Raw genomic sequence first — 17,232 nt, forward strand, 5'->3', positions numbered from 1 at the left:
GAAGAAGGCCCAGGTTGGACATGGGAAGCCTCAGCTAGGGGGGAAGGAAGTTTTGAAGGAAGTCTGGATGGCCTGGGTTTTAAAATTCCTTTTTTGTCCTTCATGCATATTTGCCTATATTTGTATATGGGCCCAGCATGCTCTCCTGGGCCCATATACACCTATAGCCTAGTCACTTAGCAATATATTTTGTCAACTCCATAGTAGTACTTTCCTCTAAACACCCCCTAAAATGTGTACAAATGTTATGTGTGTCCTTAAATTCATGTAGAGTGCCAGATGCTTTTTTTTGTGCCCAAACTCATTTGGAACCCTCCCTCCCCCCAACTGTTAAGTCAGCTGATAGCAATCCTCTATCTGCTGACTTTGGCAACCCATACACACTATACCTACCTCTTTTGTAGTCAAATTTATGGATGAATTCACCAAAGCATGTAGTGCAAGGGCCTGCCTGAATACTTTCAAATGCTACTGTTTAAAGTTTGTTTCTCATATTATTATCTTGATAGGTAATAGCAGAATGTAAAAATGTGCTTCCATTTGTTCAGTGTTTTTTTTTTTTATTTTTTTTTTTATTATGACACTTCTTACCTGTCCTATGGGCTGCACCAAAAATCTTCTGCAGACTCTTCACAACTTTAGTCATGATCTTGGCCTTTCTCATATTAGGGTTTGGGTAAGGTCCATACTTCCCATCATAGTCGTTCCTCTTCAATATGTTCACCATCTTCAACATCTCTACAAAGGACATATTTGAGGCCTTAAATCTCCTTCGGGAGCGGACCGTTTCTGGCTCCGGGCTTTCCTTGTCCTCCTTTTTGCTGTAATTAGCATGCACCTAGTGTCCCATGTGCTCTCCCCACTGTGCCGAAAAAGAAGGGGTGGGAAATAGACTAGAAAGAACGGCAGGGGCGGGCGGAGGTTCATGCATGCGCAGTGTATATAAAAAGTAACAAGTGTGTCGTACGTACGATCTATAAGAGGAGGAAGGAGTAGCGGAAGCGCCGATCATTCTAATGAAGGTACAATTTTAACTTGGTACATCACTGGCCTATACTGCTTCTAGATTGAGGCCTATATTGGGTCAAGATTAGAAGAGTTTAGCCTGACATTAGGGTTTGTCTTGTGTTGTGTCTTGCAGAGAATATGGATACATTCAAAGACATGGAATTTATCCCTGTATTCATTGATATGTTCAGGGAGCTACCCTGCCTGTGGCAGGTGAATCACCCATTTTATAAGAAGCTAAGAAAGAGGCAGGCAGCACTGGAGAAACTGCTTCCATTTGTGAAGCCGATGATCCCCACGGCAGACATCACCTATTTGAAGGTCGAAATTGGTATCATGAGGAGTACATATCTGAGGGAGCACAAGAAGGTCCAGAATTTGCTGAGATCAGGAGCTGCAGATGATGTTTATGTACCCAGGCTGTGGTACTATGACAGACTGCATTTTTTTGCAGACCAGAGGGAACTCAGGCCATCCAGACTTCCTTCAAAACTTCCTTCCCCCCTAGCTGAGGTTTCCCATGTCCAACCTGGGCCTTCCAGACAGCAACATGTGGAGGAGCCCAGCTTGAGTCAGGTAGAGCATTGTTCAACATATTTATTGTTGTAAATTTAACCACTTGCAGACCGGACCATTTTGCTGGTCAAAGACCAGACCACTTTTTGCGATTCGGCACTGCGTCGCTTTAACTGACAATTGCGCGGTCGTGCGACGTGGCTCCCAAACAAAAATGATGTCCTTTTTTTCCTACAAATAGAGCTTTCTTTTGGTGGTATTTGATCACCTCTGCGATTTTTATTTTTTGCGCTATAAACAAAAATAGAGCGACAATTTTGAAAAAAACGCATTATTTTTTACTTTTTGTTATAATAAATATCCCCCAAAAATATATAAAAAAACATTTTTTTCCCTCAGTTTAGGCTGATACGTATTCTTCTACATATTTTTGGTAAAAAAATCGCAATAAGCGATTATTGATTGGTTTGCGCAAAAGTTATAGCGTTTACAAAATAGTGATAGTTTTATAGCATTTTTATTAATAATTTTTTGTTATTTTTTTTTTTACTAGTAATTGCGGCGATCTGCGATTTTTATTGTGACTGCGACATTGTGGGGGACCCATCGGACATTTTTGACACATTTTTGGGACCATTGTCATTTATACAGTAATCACTGCTGTATAAATGCAGTGATTCCTGTGTAAATGACACTGGCAGTGAAAGGGTTAACCAGTGGGTGGCAGTGTAGGGGTTAAGTGTTCCTAGGGGTGTGTTACTAACTGTGGGGGGGTTGGGCTTTCATTTAGTGTACACTGATCTCTGCTCCAATCACATGGAGCAGAGATCAGTGTCACTAGTTGCTAGGCAGAATGGAGAAATGTTGTTTATACAGCATTTCCTCCATTCGGCCGCTCCGTGAGACGATCGCGGGGATGCCTGCGGCGATCGAGTCCGCGGGTCCCGTGACCGGACTCATGGGGGTCCCGACCAGCGCGGGAGCGCGCCGCCGGTGGCGCGCTCCCGATGGCAGGGCGGCATCGAATATTGGACGTACCTGTACGCCAATATGCCTGCCCGTGCCATTCTGTCGACGTACATCGTCGCGCGCTGGTCGGGAAGTGGTTAATGATGTTAACTAGATGTTATTATTGATCAGTAAGTTCTGATTTAACAAAGTGGTTTACATATCAATAGACAATAGTGACCAAAAATGATTGGGACAAGAATGAAAAATGCTGGGCCCAGAATGATAGTCTGTTCTATTTATTAACATTCAATTTGAAACTGTCATGAGCTCAAAATTGTGTGATTGATGAACAAAAAACTAAAACTATGTCCCATTTTCATATGCAGGAAGAACTCCACTAGGAGGAGGCTGTTTCAAGTGGCAGCCAGTATATCGACCACTACAACAGCAGAGTCACAGCCTGGAAGGAAGTGTCTAAGGAAGACAAGAGTGCGATGGCCTGGGTTCAGTCTGGTCAAAAGATGGTGGCTGTTATATGACCACAGCCTAGGGACATAGATGTCATCTGTTGCTGTTCCTGATCTCTTGGGTATCTGGACCAGACTGTGCTCCCTTATATATGGACTCCTCAGGCCACCAATTTTGCCTTTAAATAATTGATGTATGCCCTGGGGTACAAAGGCTTCGCCAATTTCTCCAGCGTTGCCTTCCTCTTTATTTATTTTATGACCACCTAATAAAGGTGTATTTATTTTTTGGAAATACTTGCCTATGTGTTTTAATACTTCAAAAAGCACAGTTTATTTGTGAGTAGGCAGATACATTTCCTAAATACAATGTGAAATTAACAAGGGACACCAACCAACCTCCTTGAGGTTTTAAAATACAAGATAATAATGGTGTTGTGGTAACTTGACACACAAAATCCACAAAAAAATTATGGAGATAACCCAGAAAAGAAAAAAAATAGAGATCTTGAATAAACAAAAACACAAAATACTTGAAAATATTAACCACTTGAAGTGAAGCTGCTGAGCAGACATGGATGCTTAGAGCTCCGCTGTCACCGGGACAAAAGCGGCCTTCTCGCCTCGAGTAACGGACGAATACTGCATCTCCACGGTAACCTGCCTACTATTTAGACTGCAGGGCAGGAGCACATATAATATTTAATGGGAAAAAGACAAAACTTAAACAACTATCAGGCAAAGAAAACCTGATTAAAACGCTTCTAAAATGGCGGCAGCACAATCCTCCTGCTCTGCATTACCTCAGAGGCAGAAATTGAAAGGGAACTCTAACTCTTCTCCCTCACAATATATTGACTCTGGCCATGAATTCAGAATGATCCCTATAACATTACAGAATATCCCTAATGGCTCAGATCTTCTTAGTCAGTTTGAAAGTGTATTAGAAAAAGCCCTCCAAAATACCTCAGACACAATAAATGAAAAACTGTCAAAGGAAATTTGTGAGGTAGGGCGCCGCATATCAATATTAGAACACAAAATGGAGGAAATAAATGATTTCACCAATACTCATGCTGATGAGTTAGAAGCCCTTAGAGATGAATTTTTTTCCCTTTACACACGCTTAGAAGATTTTGAAAACATACAGGAGATCTAACTTGCGACTCCGTGGTATACCAGAAACCATAATAGATCTACAATCAACAGTAACAGTACTCTTTCAGGAGTTAGCTCCATCAATTCCCATTGAACACTTGGAGATGGACAGAATCCATAGAACTCTGGCCTCCAAAAAGGAAGATGGCCCCCCAGGGATATTGTAATAAAATTACATTATTTGATAACAAAGGAGCAACTAATGGAAGTAGCATGTAATAAGAATGCATTGATTTTTCAAGGTCATCGTTATCAAATATTCCAGGACCTTTCACAACAGACTCTCCTCAAGAGAAAAGAGATTAAACCACATCTACAGATACACATATACCACCACATCCCATATCATTGGTGCTTTCCATTCACTCTTCGATTCACTTATAAAGGCACCATATACACCTGCAAGGAAATTGATGACCTTCTAACTGCAATCCATGAACTCTGATTGACAATTCCAGAAAACACAACAGAAGGATCCAAACGCTGAGCATCATCAAACTCACCCAATACTCATCAAGAAAATCCTATTCAATAAGCCCTCTCCAGTACTAACAAGCGAAGTCATTTTGCATCACCTCCACCAAATCCTGAAGAACAAATGGACTGAAATCTTCTATGATGATATTGCACATATGAAACTTCTTACTTATTGTCACTAAATTAATGGTGACAAATCCAAGGTAATCTCAAAGGATAAGATCAAACAATCTTTCCCCTGATGAGAGCTTTATCCTTACAAATTCATAAATATTGAAGTTTATTAAGTTTATTGTAATATTCCACAGATTACCTATCTTTAATGCACCAACACCATTCTTTAGGTTTATTAAGTTTAATATACTGCCTTTGCTTATAGTGTATGAAATAACGCAGAGTTACAGATAAACACACTCATATTAAATGTTCCTAATAATAACAAATGTATTATTAGTGACTTTTTTGTTTTATAATTGTTTTTATAACTTTTGAGGAGGCTGCCTTTGTCCCAGAGACAATCTACTGCACCTCTCACTTGATCCTCGAGTAGTCGGACTTACTGACCGGACACTCTTTGGACTATTTGTACCCACCGGCTGGTGATATTTCACCACCCCTTGGATATTAGCTCCACATAGGAGCTACATTCCTCTATATTTCATATCAACTTCTCTTCTACAGTTCTAAAACCAGAAATTACTTTCTCTACTTACCATATATTTTGGACTATAAGACGCACTTTTCCCCCCCAGAAATATGGGGGGAAATGTGCCTGCGTCTTATGGTGCGAATATACGATTGTCACCGCCCCCCGCCACGATCCAGATCACTCCGCGGCCTTAGGAAAGGCCACGGCTTCGTCCTAGCTCCGGAGCGGCGGCCATCTTGGTGCACCCTTCGGCCGTTTACAATGTGACCGCTCCGTCAAATGACAGAGCGATCACTTGTAAACAAACCGGCGTCATGATGACGCCGGTTCCTCTCTCCCCTCTGTGTACAGATCTGTACAGTGGAGGGGAGAGATCGGATGGCAGCAGCTCTGTGACAAGTGCAGTCACAGCCATCCCTCCATACCCTGCCAATACTCTGCAATTACCTGCCAATACTCTGCAATTCCCTGCCAATACTCTGCAATACTCTGCCATACCCTGCCAATACTCTGCAATTCCCTGCCAATACTCTGCAATACCCTGCCAATACTCTGCCATACCCTGCCAATACTCTGCAATACCCTGCCAATACTCTGCCATACCCTGCCAATACTCTGCCATACCCTGTCAATACTTTGCCATACCCTGCCAATACTCTGCCATACACTGCCAATACTCTGCCATACCCTGCCAATACCCTGCCAATACCCTGCCAATATTTTCTATGGTAATGGTCACTCTGCATTTTCTATGATAATGGTCACTCTGCATTTCATGGGCACTGGAAAATATTTTAGTACACCATTTGGTTCAGAATATTTTTTTTATTTTTCAGAATATTTTTTTTTTCTGGTTTTCAACCTCTAAAACCTAGGTGCGTCTTATAGAGGCAAAAATACGGTACTCTATTTAAACCTGTCTTCATCTCTTTTTTTCCCATCCTTTCCTACCCCCCCTTTTCTTATTTATTTATTTCTTAAATGACAGAGCGATCACTTGTAAACAAACCGGCGTCATGATGACACCGGTTCCTCTCTCCCCTCTGTGTACAGATCTGTACAGTGGAGGGGAGAGATCAGATGGCAGCAGCTCTGTGACAAGTGCAGTCACAGCCATCCCTCCATACCCTGCCAATACTCTGCAATTACCTGCCAATACTCTGCAATTCCCTGCCAATACTCTGCAATACTTTCGTACCTGGGGGGTGTCTATAGTATGCCTGTGAAGGGCCGCATGTTTCCCGTGCTTAGAACTGTCCCTGCACAAAGTGTAATTTCTGCAGGAAAAAAAGTCATTTAAAATCACTCGCGGCTATAATGAATTGTCGGCTCCAAGTAATACAGAGAACACTCATTGAAAGTCATTGATAAAAAAAAAGTGTGGGGTTCCCCCAAATTCAATTACCAGGCCCTTCAGGTCTGGTATGGATATTAAGGGGAACCCCGCGTCAAATAAAAAAAAAATGACGTGGGGTTCCCCCTAAATATCCATACCAGACCCTTTATCTGAGCACGCAACCTAGCAGGCCGCAGGAAAAGAGGGGGGATGAAAGAGCGCCCCCCTCCTGAACCATACCAGGCCACATGCCCTTAACATTGGGAGAATGCTTTGGGGGTCTGTGACCCCTCAAAGCACCTTGTCCCCATGTTGATGAGGACAAGGGCCTCATCCCTACAACCCTGACCGGTGGTTGTGGGGGCCTGCGGGTGGGGGGCTTATCAGAATCTGGAAGCTCCTTTTAACAAGGGGACCCCAGATCCCGCCCCCCGTTTGAAATGGTAAGGGGATACAAAAGTACCCCTACCATTTCACAAAGAAAATGTAAAAGAATGTTTAAAAAGACACACACACCGTAAAAAAAGTCCTTTATTAAAAATAAAAAAATAAAAAGAGATTCCAGCAGTGGTAATCCACTCTTGCTATCCAGTGATGGATGATCATCTCTCCGGGGTCCAGCGATGGCTGATCTGATCCAGCGACGGGTGATCTTTCCCTCCAGTGCAGCGCAGTCCATCCATCCTCTGTCTCCTCTCACTGAGACAGTGCGGGGATCCCGGCAGCTTGACTTTTCTTATATGAGGAGGGTGGGGCCACCCGTCACCGGACCCCACCCCCCTCTGAAGCATGTGGGGAAGCCTGGCTTCCCCAATGACGTGTGGGTGACCCCGCCCCCTCTGGTTTCTGTTACATCAACTTCACGCCATTTTTTTATATTTGTCATGGAGTTCCCCTTAAAATCTAGGGGAACCCCACGTCATTTTTTTTTTATTTGATGCAGGGTTCCCCTTAATATCCATACCAGACCTGAAGGGCCTGGTAATTGAATATGGGGGAACCCCACGCTTTTTAAAAAAAAATGTTATCAATGACTTTCAATGACTGTTTATTGTATTACTGGGAGCCGACAATTCATTATAGCCGCAAGTGATTTTAAATTACTTTTTTTCCTGCAGAAATGACACTTTGTGCAGGGACAGTTCTAAGCACGGGAAACATGTGCCCCTTTACAGGCATACTGTAGGCACCCCCCAGGTACGATATTTAAAGGAATATTACACTTTTTACTTTCAAAAGTTTTTTATTTTTGAACAGGCATTTACAAGTAGTTAAATACAATAAAACACAGTAGGCAGCAGGGAAGGCCTTCTGCCAGTATCAAAGTAGACAACAGACATTGAATAGTGCAACCTTGAACAAGTAAACATCCAAAAATTCAAGCATAATCACTCTCTAAGCCCCTGTACACACGGTCGGAGATTTCCACAACCAAATCCGTCGGATTTTGTCCGTCAGATTTAGTCTGACGGATTGTGTCCGAAACTGTTGCATACACACGGTCGGACTAAGTTGTCGAAAAATCCGATCTTTCAGATCGTGATGACGTAATTTCGTTATGATGGGACAAGATTCAGGCTAGTAGCCAATAGCTTTGATGTAGGAATTTGATCTGAGCATGCGTGGCACTTGGTCCGATCAAAATTCTCTACACATGATCGGATTACATCCGACCGGCCCAGTTGGTCGGGAAATATTTCCAACATGTTGGAAAAGTGGGTCGGACGGAGATTCGGACGGAATCAGTCCGATGCATACCACACACAGTCGGATTATCTGACAACACGGTCCGATAAGACGCATTCCGACGGATTCTCCGACCGTGTGTACGCGGCATTAGAGCGTGATTACCGGACCCTTGGAGGTGAAATAGTGCCCTATCCGGTATAGCCCCTTGTCCAGTTACCATTTGAATGCAGATATGTTGAGGCCAGGAGAGAAAGCAGGGTTGCGAAAGAGATGAGCTAGGGGGTGCTCAGCTGAGACCAAAGTCGGTAACCCACGAAGAGCGTCCCACAGGGAGCATGAGTGGGAGAGGGTAGGTGAGAGGATGGGAGGCCTAGTTTTGGGGGAGCACCATAATAGAAAGTCTAGAGTATATGAGGGAACAGCCTGGCGTTCCATGGCTATCCAGTCTGGTTTTTCATATTTAGAATAGATTGCGGATAGTTGGGCTAGGCGAGCTGCAAGATAGTATTTGTGAAGGTTGGGCAATCCCAACCCTCCCCTGCGCCTGTGGAAGAAAAGTGTGTTTTGTGGAATGCAGTACCCCTTGTTACCCCATATATATATTTTAATATCTTGCTTTGCAATAAGCGTAGGTAATCCTTCCTTACAGAAATAGGGAGTGCACAGAAATAATATAAGATTTTAGGAAGTAGGGTCATTTTAATGTAATTAATCCGGCCCAGCCAGGATAATTCGTGTTTGGACCATAATTTAAGATCGGCTTCCAATTGCCTGTAGAGTTTGGGATAATTTTGAGTGTACACTGTCTCTATCCTGGGTGTCAGTGAGATGCCCAAGTATTTCATGGATGTGTCGCTCCATTGGTATGGGAACGAATGTTGTAGAGAGGAGGCCAATAGGGGGGGGGGGGGGAAGAGAAATGTTAAGAGCCAAGGATTTAGAATAGTTGACCTGTAACCCCCGATATTTGGAATATTACACTTTTATTGGTTCACTTTAAGCATTATTAAAATCACTGCTCCCGAAAAAACGGCCGTTTTTAAAACTTTTTTTTGCATTGATACATGTCCCCTGGGGCAGGACCCAGGTCCCCAAACACTTTTTAGGACAATAACTTGCTTGAGTCCCATAGACTTTAATAGGGTTCTAAAGTTCACACGAAGTTTAGGTCTGTTCGTAAGTTCTGGTGCGAACCGAACTGGGGGTGTTCGGCTCATCCTTAGTGCTCAGTAGTGGAATCACATAAAAAGGGTACCCTTATGATGTGTGGAGACTAAAATCAAGTAATATACCCAATTCTAGACAAATCCCTTACACCACTACAACCTCAATGCCTTAATTTCCGACAGCTCCTTGATCAACATTCTCTTATTGACTCTTATAGACAATATACATTTTATTCTCATCCCCACAAAACATTTTCTCGTATATACCACTTTGGCACTTCACCACAAATACAAAATTCCTTAATCATCCCATGTGCATGGTCAGACCACAATGCGGTCATGACAACCTTCTCATCCTTGATCCCAAGGCCTAATTACCGATCCTTTAGTATAAAAGACAATTTATTAGTTGACCCAACATATCGTCTAATAATTGAAAAAGCCATTCAAGATTACATTGCAAATAATTTACCAACAGACACAAATCCATTGACATTATGGGAAGCTCTCAAACCATCCATTAGAGGAGTCTGTATCAGCCAAGCATCTTACACCCACAAATTAAAACAGCAAATTTGCAACAATTTAGAGGAAACTCTTTATGAAGCCTCTAAAGAGTTCCAGAATTTGCCTTCTCAATCTACTAAACTAGCCTATGATACAGCAAAGTTAGAATTGGACCACTATATATGAAAGCAAACAAACCAACCACATTCCGAAACCGATTTGACTACAATTAACCAAAAACACATATTCTAGTAATCCACAGAAAATGCTAAATTAATTCCGCAGAAAACTCAAAGATTTATACCAAAATACACATACATTCGACCCAAAAAGCTTAGACACTCTACTATCCTCTATCCAACTTCCCTCTATTTCTGCTACTCAACAAGAAAATTTATATAAACAGATCACAAATTTGGAAGTCACATCTGCAATTAAATCCTTAAAACTACACAAACGCCCAAGCCATCCCTTTTTTCCTACTTATTAAACTTAATTTTTAGATATGTATAATAGTGGGCATGTATTATTCCATTCTTATATTGAATTATTCTTTGGAAGAAAGTAAATGATCAGTTTAGAAACAATCTACCCAAAGTTATGTTGGGGATATTTTGGTGGGACGTCCATTCATCTGGGAAAAGCCAGGCCACATAGCCGGACCTTGGCCCTGTTTGGGTGAGTGTCTCTCCAGAACATCCCAATACAGACCGATTTATCCAACATAGTTGTATCTCTATGTCTAATTCTTTAATATATGACATATTATTAATTTTCCTTCATGCTAATTTTACCAGGTTTATTATTTGTTATGATTATATTCTTCACATATGTTTACTGATAAAAGATTCCCATATTACTCTCTATACGGTAACTGTACTATTGTTATTCCAAATTAATAACTGAAAAGTTCCTTTATTCAAGTTTGATAGCCCTATACAATTTTTTATATTTTATTATTAACTTGTATTGTATAATTCTCAATAAATTATTTTAAAAAGAGAAAAAAATTAAAAATAAAAATCTTAAAACATAAAACTAAAATAATTAATCGGGAGATCAGACGAAGAAAAATATTATATTCATGAAATCATGAAAAATAATAAAGAAAGAAGTTTGTGAGAAGTCTGTCAGCAAAACAACTTCATTCTTCTAGCATTATAAAGAAAAAAAACATGCGCTGCATTAAACAATTTTTAACACTGCAGCGTGTCGAATGTACTATATCCATTCCGAACGCTAGTTTTACCAGACCGAGCGCTTCCGTCTCATAATTTATTCTGAGCATGCATGGCACTTTGTGTATCAGACTTGTCTACACACGATCGGAATTTATTCGGTCGGATTTTGTTCTCGGAAAATTTGAGATCCAGCTCTCAAACTTTGTGTGTCGGAAACTCAGACGGAAAAAGTCAGAGGGAGCCCACATACAATAGGATTATCCGACAACATGATTTTCTGTCAGAAAGTCCGAGCGTGTGTATGGGGCATTAGTCTCAGAGAATTTTAATACTACCTATAAGTCCTTTGAAAACTTTTCTTTCCAAGTAGCTAGCAAACGTACTTATGGATTTGCTTTGATTTATCGCCCCCCAGTTTTAAAACTTGATTTTGTAAGCCGAGGAGGACGGACGTGCCCGAGTGGAGCTCCGCCGAGGCCTTGCTCTATCTTCATCCATCCTCGCCTGCCGCAAGTTTTTTCTTCCCACCGGCCCATCCATCCCGCCGGTGGGTCCTCTGAGCTCCGGACGGAGCTATCCTTTCTGGCCGCTCGGCCGCCGTACTCGGTCCCGCGGCTGCGAGCGGCGAGACAGGCCGGACACCGCCGCCATCTTGCGGCCTACACCGCTCTGCGGAGCCTCTGGACAGGGAATCCCGGGTCCCATCTCGGCCGGGACCACTGGTGTTGCCCACCGCTGACCCCTCAAGACATCCCCGCCTGCGCCGGAGCCCCGCTGGCCGTCATTTGGATGCCTGAGGAGATGCTTTTGTCCCAGCTTGAAAGGTGAGCTCCGGCGGCCATCTTACTACACCTAAGGCCTCCTGCAGTATAGCTGCTCACCCCTCATGTTGTTGGCTTTCTGCCCCTTCCAACGTAGGCATTAACCCCTGCCTCAACGGAGCCTGCCTCCCCCTGAGTGACTGCCTGCCCACAACAACTGCATCCACATACCCTGCAACTGCCCTCGGCCTGGTCAGCGGCCATCTTGGTTCACCCAACTCCTTCTCCTACTCCCTGAGGCCTACACTTGCTTGCTCTCTGCCCTGGTTTCTGCCCTGGCTTTTGCCTTGACTCTTCATACAACCTAGTGGTGCAGTGCTTCCTGGAATTCCCCCCCCCTGATTGTTTGGGACTACTGCGGCCTGCTCACCCGCTCCACCCCCCCCCCCCAGTTGGCTTGTGCTCTCTAACCGGCAACGTACTATTTTGGGGTCACATCTCGGGTCCCCCCTGTTTGACAGACATGTGATCATTCTACATGGGCCTTAGCCGCCTTCCAATGCTCCCGTGCTACTCACAGTTGCTACTTCTATATGGGAAGCACCACATGTAACTGAATATATGCCTAGTCCCAACGCCTCATGGTGAAATACGGGCCGAAACACCTTCCTCAGTCTCTGTCCCCGGATTTGCGGCCCTCACAGACTCTAGATCGATTTCTGAGCAGGCCGGCCTCTCCTGCTCCTTCTCCAGGTTCTTTCACATATGCACAAGTGGCCTCCCAAGTGTCGGTACAAGACAACCCAAGCTCTTTGTCACATAGCCACTTAGACACAATGTCCACCCCTGTCACAGTTGAAGTACTTGATGATAAACTGCGAGCTCTCCTGCAAGACTTGACAAGCAATGTTTCTAAGGAAATGGGTAAACTGGCTCATGAATTGCGGGGGGAGCTTGCTCAGATTGGAGAACGAACTGATGTCCTGGAAACCAAATTTGATGACCTGTTACAGTATGTACACGTTTTAGAAGAAGACAACGCCGGTCTGAAGCAATCTGTCTCTCAGCTCCAGTCCCAACAGGAAGACCTGGAGAATAGGGAACGTCGCCAAAATCTACGTATTAGAGGCGTCCCTGAGGCCGTTAGTGAGGGAGAGATCAAACCGTACCTACTCAGCCTCTTCAATGCTGTCGCCCCTAAAATCCCGGACATAGACTGGAGATTGGATAGGGCCCACAGATCCCTGGCCCCAAAGCCCCCTGCTGGGGCCAACCCTAGAAACATTATCGTACGCTTCCACTACTACGACAGCAAGGAAGCTTTGACCATGGCCACCCGGAACAAGTCTCGTTTGGAATTTAAAGGGGCCAAGATACAAATTTTCAGTGACTTATCCCCTATCACTCTTGCCAAACGTCGTAGTTTTCACCCTGTGACTACTCATCTGCAGAATCATCAGTTCCCGTATCGCTGGGGGTTCCCCTTCCGCCTTTCAGCTACTAAAGATGGGACTCAATACTCCATGAGAGATCTTCAGGAAAGTGAAGCTTTCATACGCAACCTGGGTCTACCACCGCTACCAGACGAGGATCCCATGGCGCTTCCGACGACGCCTAGACCCTCCTCCATCCCTGCCCGGATTTGGACCCCTGCGCGCCAGAAATCGCAGAAGTCCTTTTCTACCCCCCAGCGTAACCTACATCCTAGACTCCCTCCTTGATGAGAACTTACATGTGCAGTGTTTGGCTGACCTCGGCCTCGGCCCCTATCTCACCATGCTTTCTCCTTAACAAGGGGTGTTTGCAACTTTAGTTACGGGTTATATTTTTTCTACTGCCCCTGTTTTTGGTTTTTGGGACTACAGTATACTGTTCTTATTGCCTGTAACTATTGCTGGAAGGTGGCGGGGTCTCTCCAGATGAGCTGGAACCCCTGATGTGCCTCCTTTTGTTCCGCGGCTACGGCTGTGGACTCCTGGGTGGTTTTTACCCCCCAGGCCTTTTTTCTAATACTAATGTTTTTTTTTCTATTTTTCAGGCCTCTTTTTTGGCCTTTTTTCCACTTTTTGCTCAATTTTGATGCTCTTTTTTTCACTCTATAGATGCATTGTTGTTATTATATGCCTTCATTTGCTTTTCATTCCTAGGATACACCACGGGACCCAATATTTTCTTGGTTTGTATGGTTCTATCCGTTTACTGTGTGTGTATTATGGGTACTTTAAGCTTCCACTGTTTTATACACGATGGCTTTGAGGGTACTCACTTACAACGTTAAGGGCTTGAACTCAATTCATAAGCGTTGGTTAGCTTTGAAGGAGTTCAAATCCTCAAACGCAGATGTGGTCCTAGTCCAGGAGACTCACTTTCGCCCAGGGGGCTCTCTCAAATTTGCAGCCAAACATTTTCTGGTCTCTTTTATGGCCTCTGACCCCTCTGGTAAAGCAGGGGTGGCGATACTGATTAAAAAGACCTGTCCGCTACGGGTTAAGTCTTCGCTTATTGACCCGCAGGGTAGATACATTCTCCTGGACTGTGACTACTTGTCTCGTTCTCTTACTGTCATTAATGTTTATGCTCCCAACCCCGGTCAGATTCATTTCCTTACTGAGGTCTTGGGTAATCTGGGCACTTATGCCCAGCCATTCATGATCATTGGCGGGGACTTTAATATGACTATGTCCGCTAGGAAGGATAGACAGACCCTGTTCTCAGACAACCCCTCCTCAAAAACGTAACGTCAATCTACTGCGTTTCGCAAACTCATTAGATCCCATAATTTTTTAGACATCTGGAGGATTAAACACCCTACGCACCGGCAATTCTCCTTCTACTCCCCCCCACACAAGATGTACTCCAGATTGGACTACATCTTTGTTACGGCGCCTCTTCTAACGTTGGCAGTAGCCTCGGAGTTAAACACCATAACATGGTCGGATCATGCCTCAGTCCAGCTTGACCTCGCCCTCGCCTTCTCTACACCCAGGACCTGCCACTGGAGATTCAATGATTTTCTCCTCCGCGATCCGGTCACTGAAACCCATTTGTCCCAGAGTTTAGCCAAATTTTTTCAACTTAACGAAGGGTCAGTGCGGGACGTGTCCACACTTTGGGAGGCCCACAAGGCCTTTTTCAGAGGATTGTGTATTTCGGCTGGCTCCTGCCTTAAGCGGGACTCGGCTGTGCAGAGACTGGACATTCTTTCGCAACTGCAAAAAGCTGAGGCTCTGCTTTTGTCCTCCCCATCGGTGCCACGTCTTTGCACAGTGACCTCCCTACGCGAACGGTTAAAATCCTTAGATATGCATAAATGTTCTAAAGCTCTACTTTGGGCAAAACAGAAATTTTATGAGTTTGCCAACAAGCCTCATAGGATGTTGGTGAACAAGCTAAAGCCCCGTCCATTTCATTCCTATCCTGATCTCCTTCTACAGTCAGACGGCACTCCGACTTACTGCCCCTTGACGATGTCTAAAGTATTTGCTGCTTTCTACAAAAAATTATATAATTGTCTAGCCTCAGATCCCAATCACATGTTCTCTCAAGACAGCTTTGATGATTTCTGCACTTCCTTGAAACTGCCAGTGTTGTCCTCCTCGCAAGTAGCTACCCTTAATGCACCCTTCACGCCAGAAGAATTGGCTGCGGTTGTAAAAGACCTCCCGTCCTATAAATCCCCGGGTCCCGACGGGCTTCCCTATATTTATTATAAAACTTTTCTTCCGACACTAAGCCCTCATCTGCTAAGCCTCTTTACCTCCCTACAGAAGGGCATTGTACCTCATTCTCAGTTCCTCCATGCACACATCACAGTTATCCCGAAACCGGGTAAATCCCCTACCCTACCGGATAATTACAGACCCATAGCCTTACTTAACTCCGATTATAAAATCTTCACCAAAATTTTAGCTAATAGACTTTCCTCAATGATTCCCGCCCTGGTCCACAACGACCAGGTGGGATTTGTCCTGGGTAGACGGGCTGGGGACAACACTAGACGTACCATTGACCTCATAGACTTGCTCGAAAAAACATCTTGCCCTGCCATCGTTTTGAGTTTAGACGCACAAAAAGCCTTTGACAGGCTGGGATGGCCTTACATGTTTGCTACGCTCCAGCGTTTTGGCTTTTCTGGTTCTTTCCTGTCAGCCCTGCAGGCCTTATACTCACTTCCCACGTCCCAAGTCCAACTGGCATCTTATAGATCCCCACTCTTTACACACAGTAATGGTACCAGACAGGGATGCCCTCTTTCCCACTTGTTGTTTATATTGTGCCTGGAACCTTTAGCTGCAGCTATACGGGAGGACTCGGACATAAGCGGAATCTCCCTCAGATTGAAAGAATACAAGTTGTCTCTTTTTGCAGACGACATACTCCTCACCCTGACGAAACCTCACATCTCCCTTCCCAAACTTCACACTCTTTTAGATACATTCAGCAGACTCTCGGGTTATAGGGTTAATACAACTAAAACTGAAGCGCTCCCCATTCATATCCCACCCTCGCTTCTAGCTTCCTTGAAACACGAATACCCCTATCATTGGTGCCCCGTCTCCCTCAAATACCTTGGCATTAACTTGACCGCCATGTACAGCTCCCTCTATGAAGCTAACTTTATATCTCTAATTGCGGAAACGCACAGCCTGCTTAGAGGTTGGACGGCGTACCCCCTATCTCTCCTGGGCAGGATTAATGTATTAAAAATGACCATACTCCCTAAGTTTTTATATCTTTTTGAAACATTACCAGTTGCTATCCCCATGCCTCAGCTTAGGAACATTCAGCGGGCTTTTGCTAAATTTATATGGGGGAATAAATTGCATAGGATAGCCCAAACAGTGGTTTTTGCTCCACGGTCCCATGGAGGGTTGGGGGCCCCCGATATAGTGAAGTATTATTATGCAACGCATCTTCTGGCGGCTATCTCCTGGTCGTCGTATTTTGCTACCAGTAGATGGTCAGAGCTGGAAATGAGTGTTATCAATCCTGTTCATCCTTGCTCCGTGTTGTGGTCAGATCTGACCTCCTCTGTGGCCCAGATTAGGCGCATAAGCCTTGGGCCGATGCTCTTTACTCTGTCCATATGGAAAAAGTGTCACAAGAGGTTCTCTCTCTCTTCTCCATGCTCACCCCTGTTGAATGTCATTTTCAATCCAGATATACCTGACAGTCTCTCGGTGAAGAATATGTTTCCTTGGTACAGGTCAGGCATCTTCCAACTCCGCCACCTGGTGCACCCGATATCTCGCAAATTCCTATCCTTCCCAGAGCTTCAGGATAAATATGACATCCCGGATCGGCTCCTTTTTTCATACCTTCAATTTAAACATTATTTCCACTCCAGATCCCCTGACCTGACTTTA

This window comes from Lithobates pipiens, unplaced genomic scaffold, assembly GCF_037356315.1.
Source record: "Lithobates pipiens isolate NorthernLeopardFrog02 unplaced genomic scaffold, aLitPip1_a1.2 Scaffold_8, whole genome shotgun sequence".
Classification (NCBI taxonomy): Eukaryota; Metazoa; Chordata; class Amphibia; order Anura; family Ranidae; genus Lithobates; species Lithobates pipiens.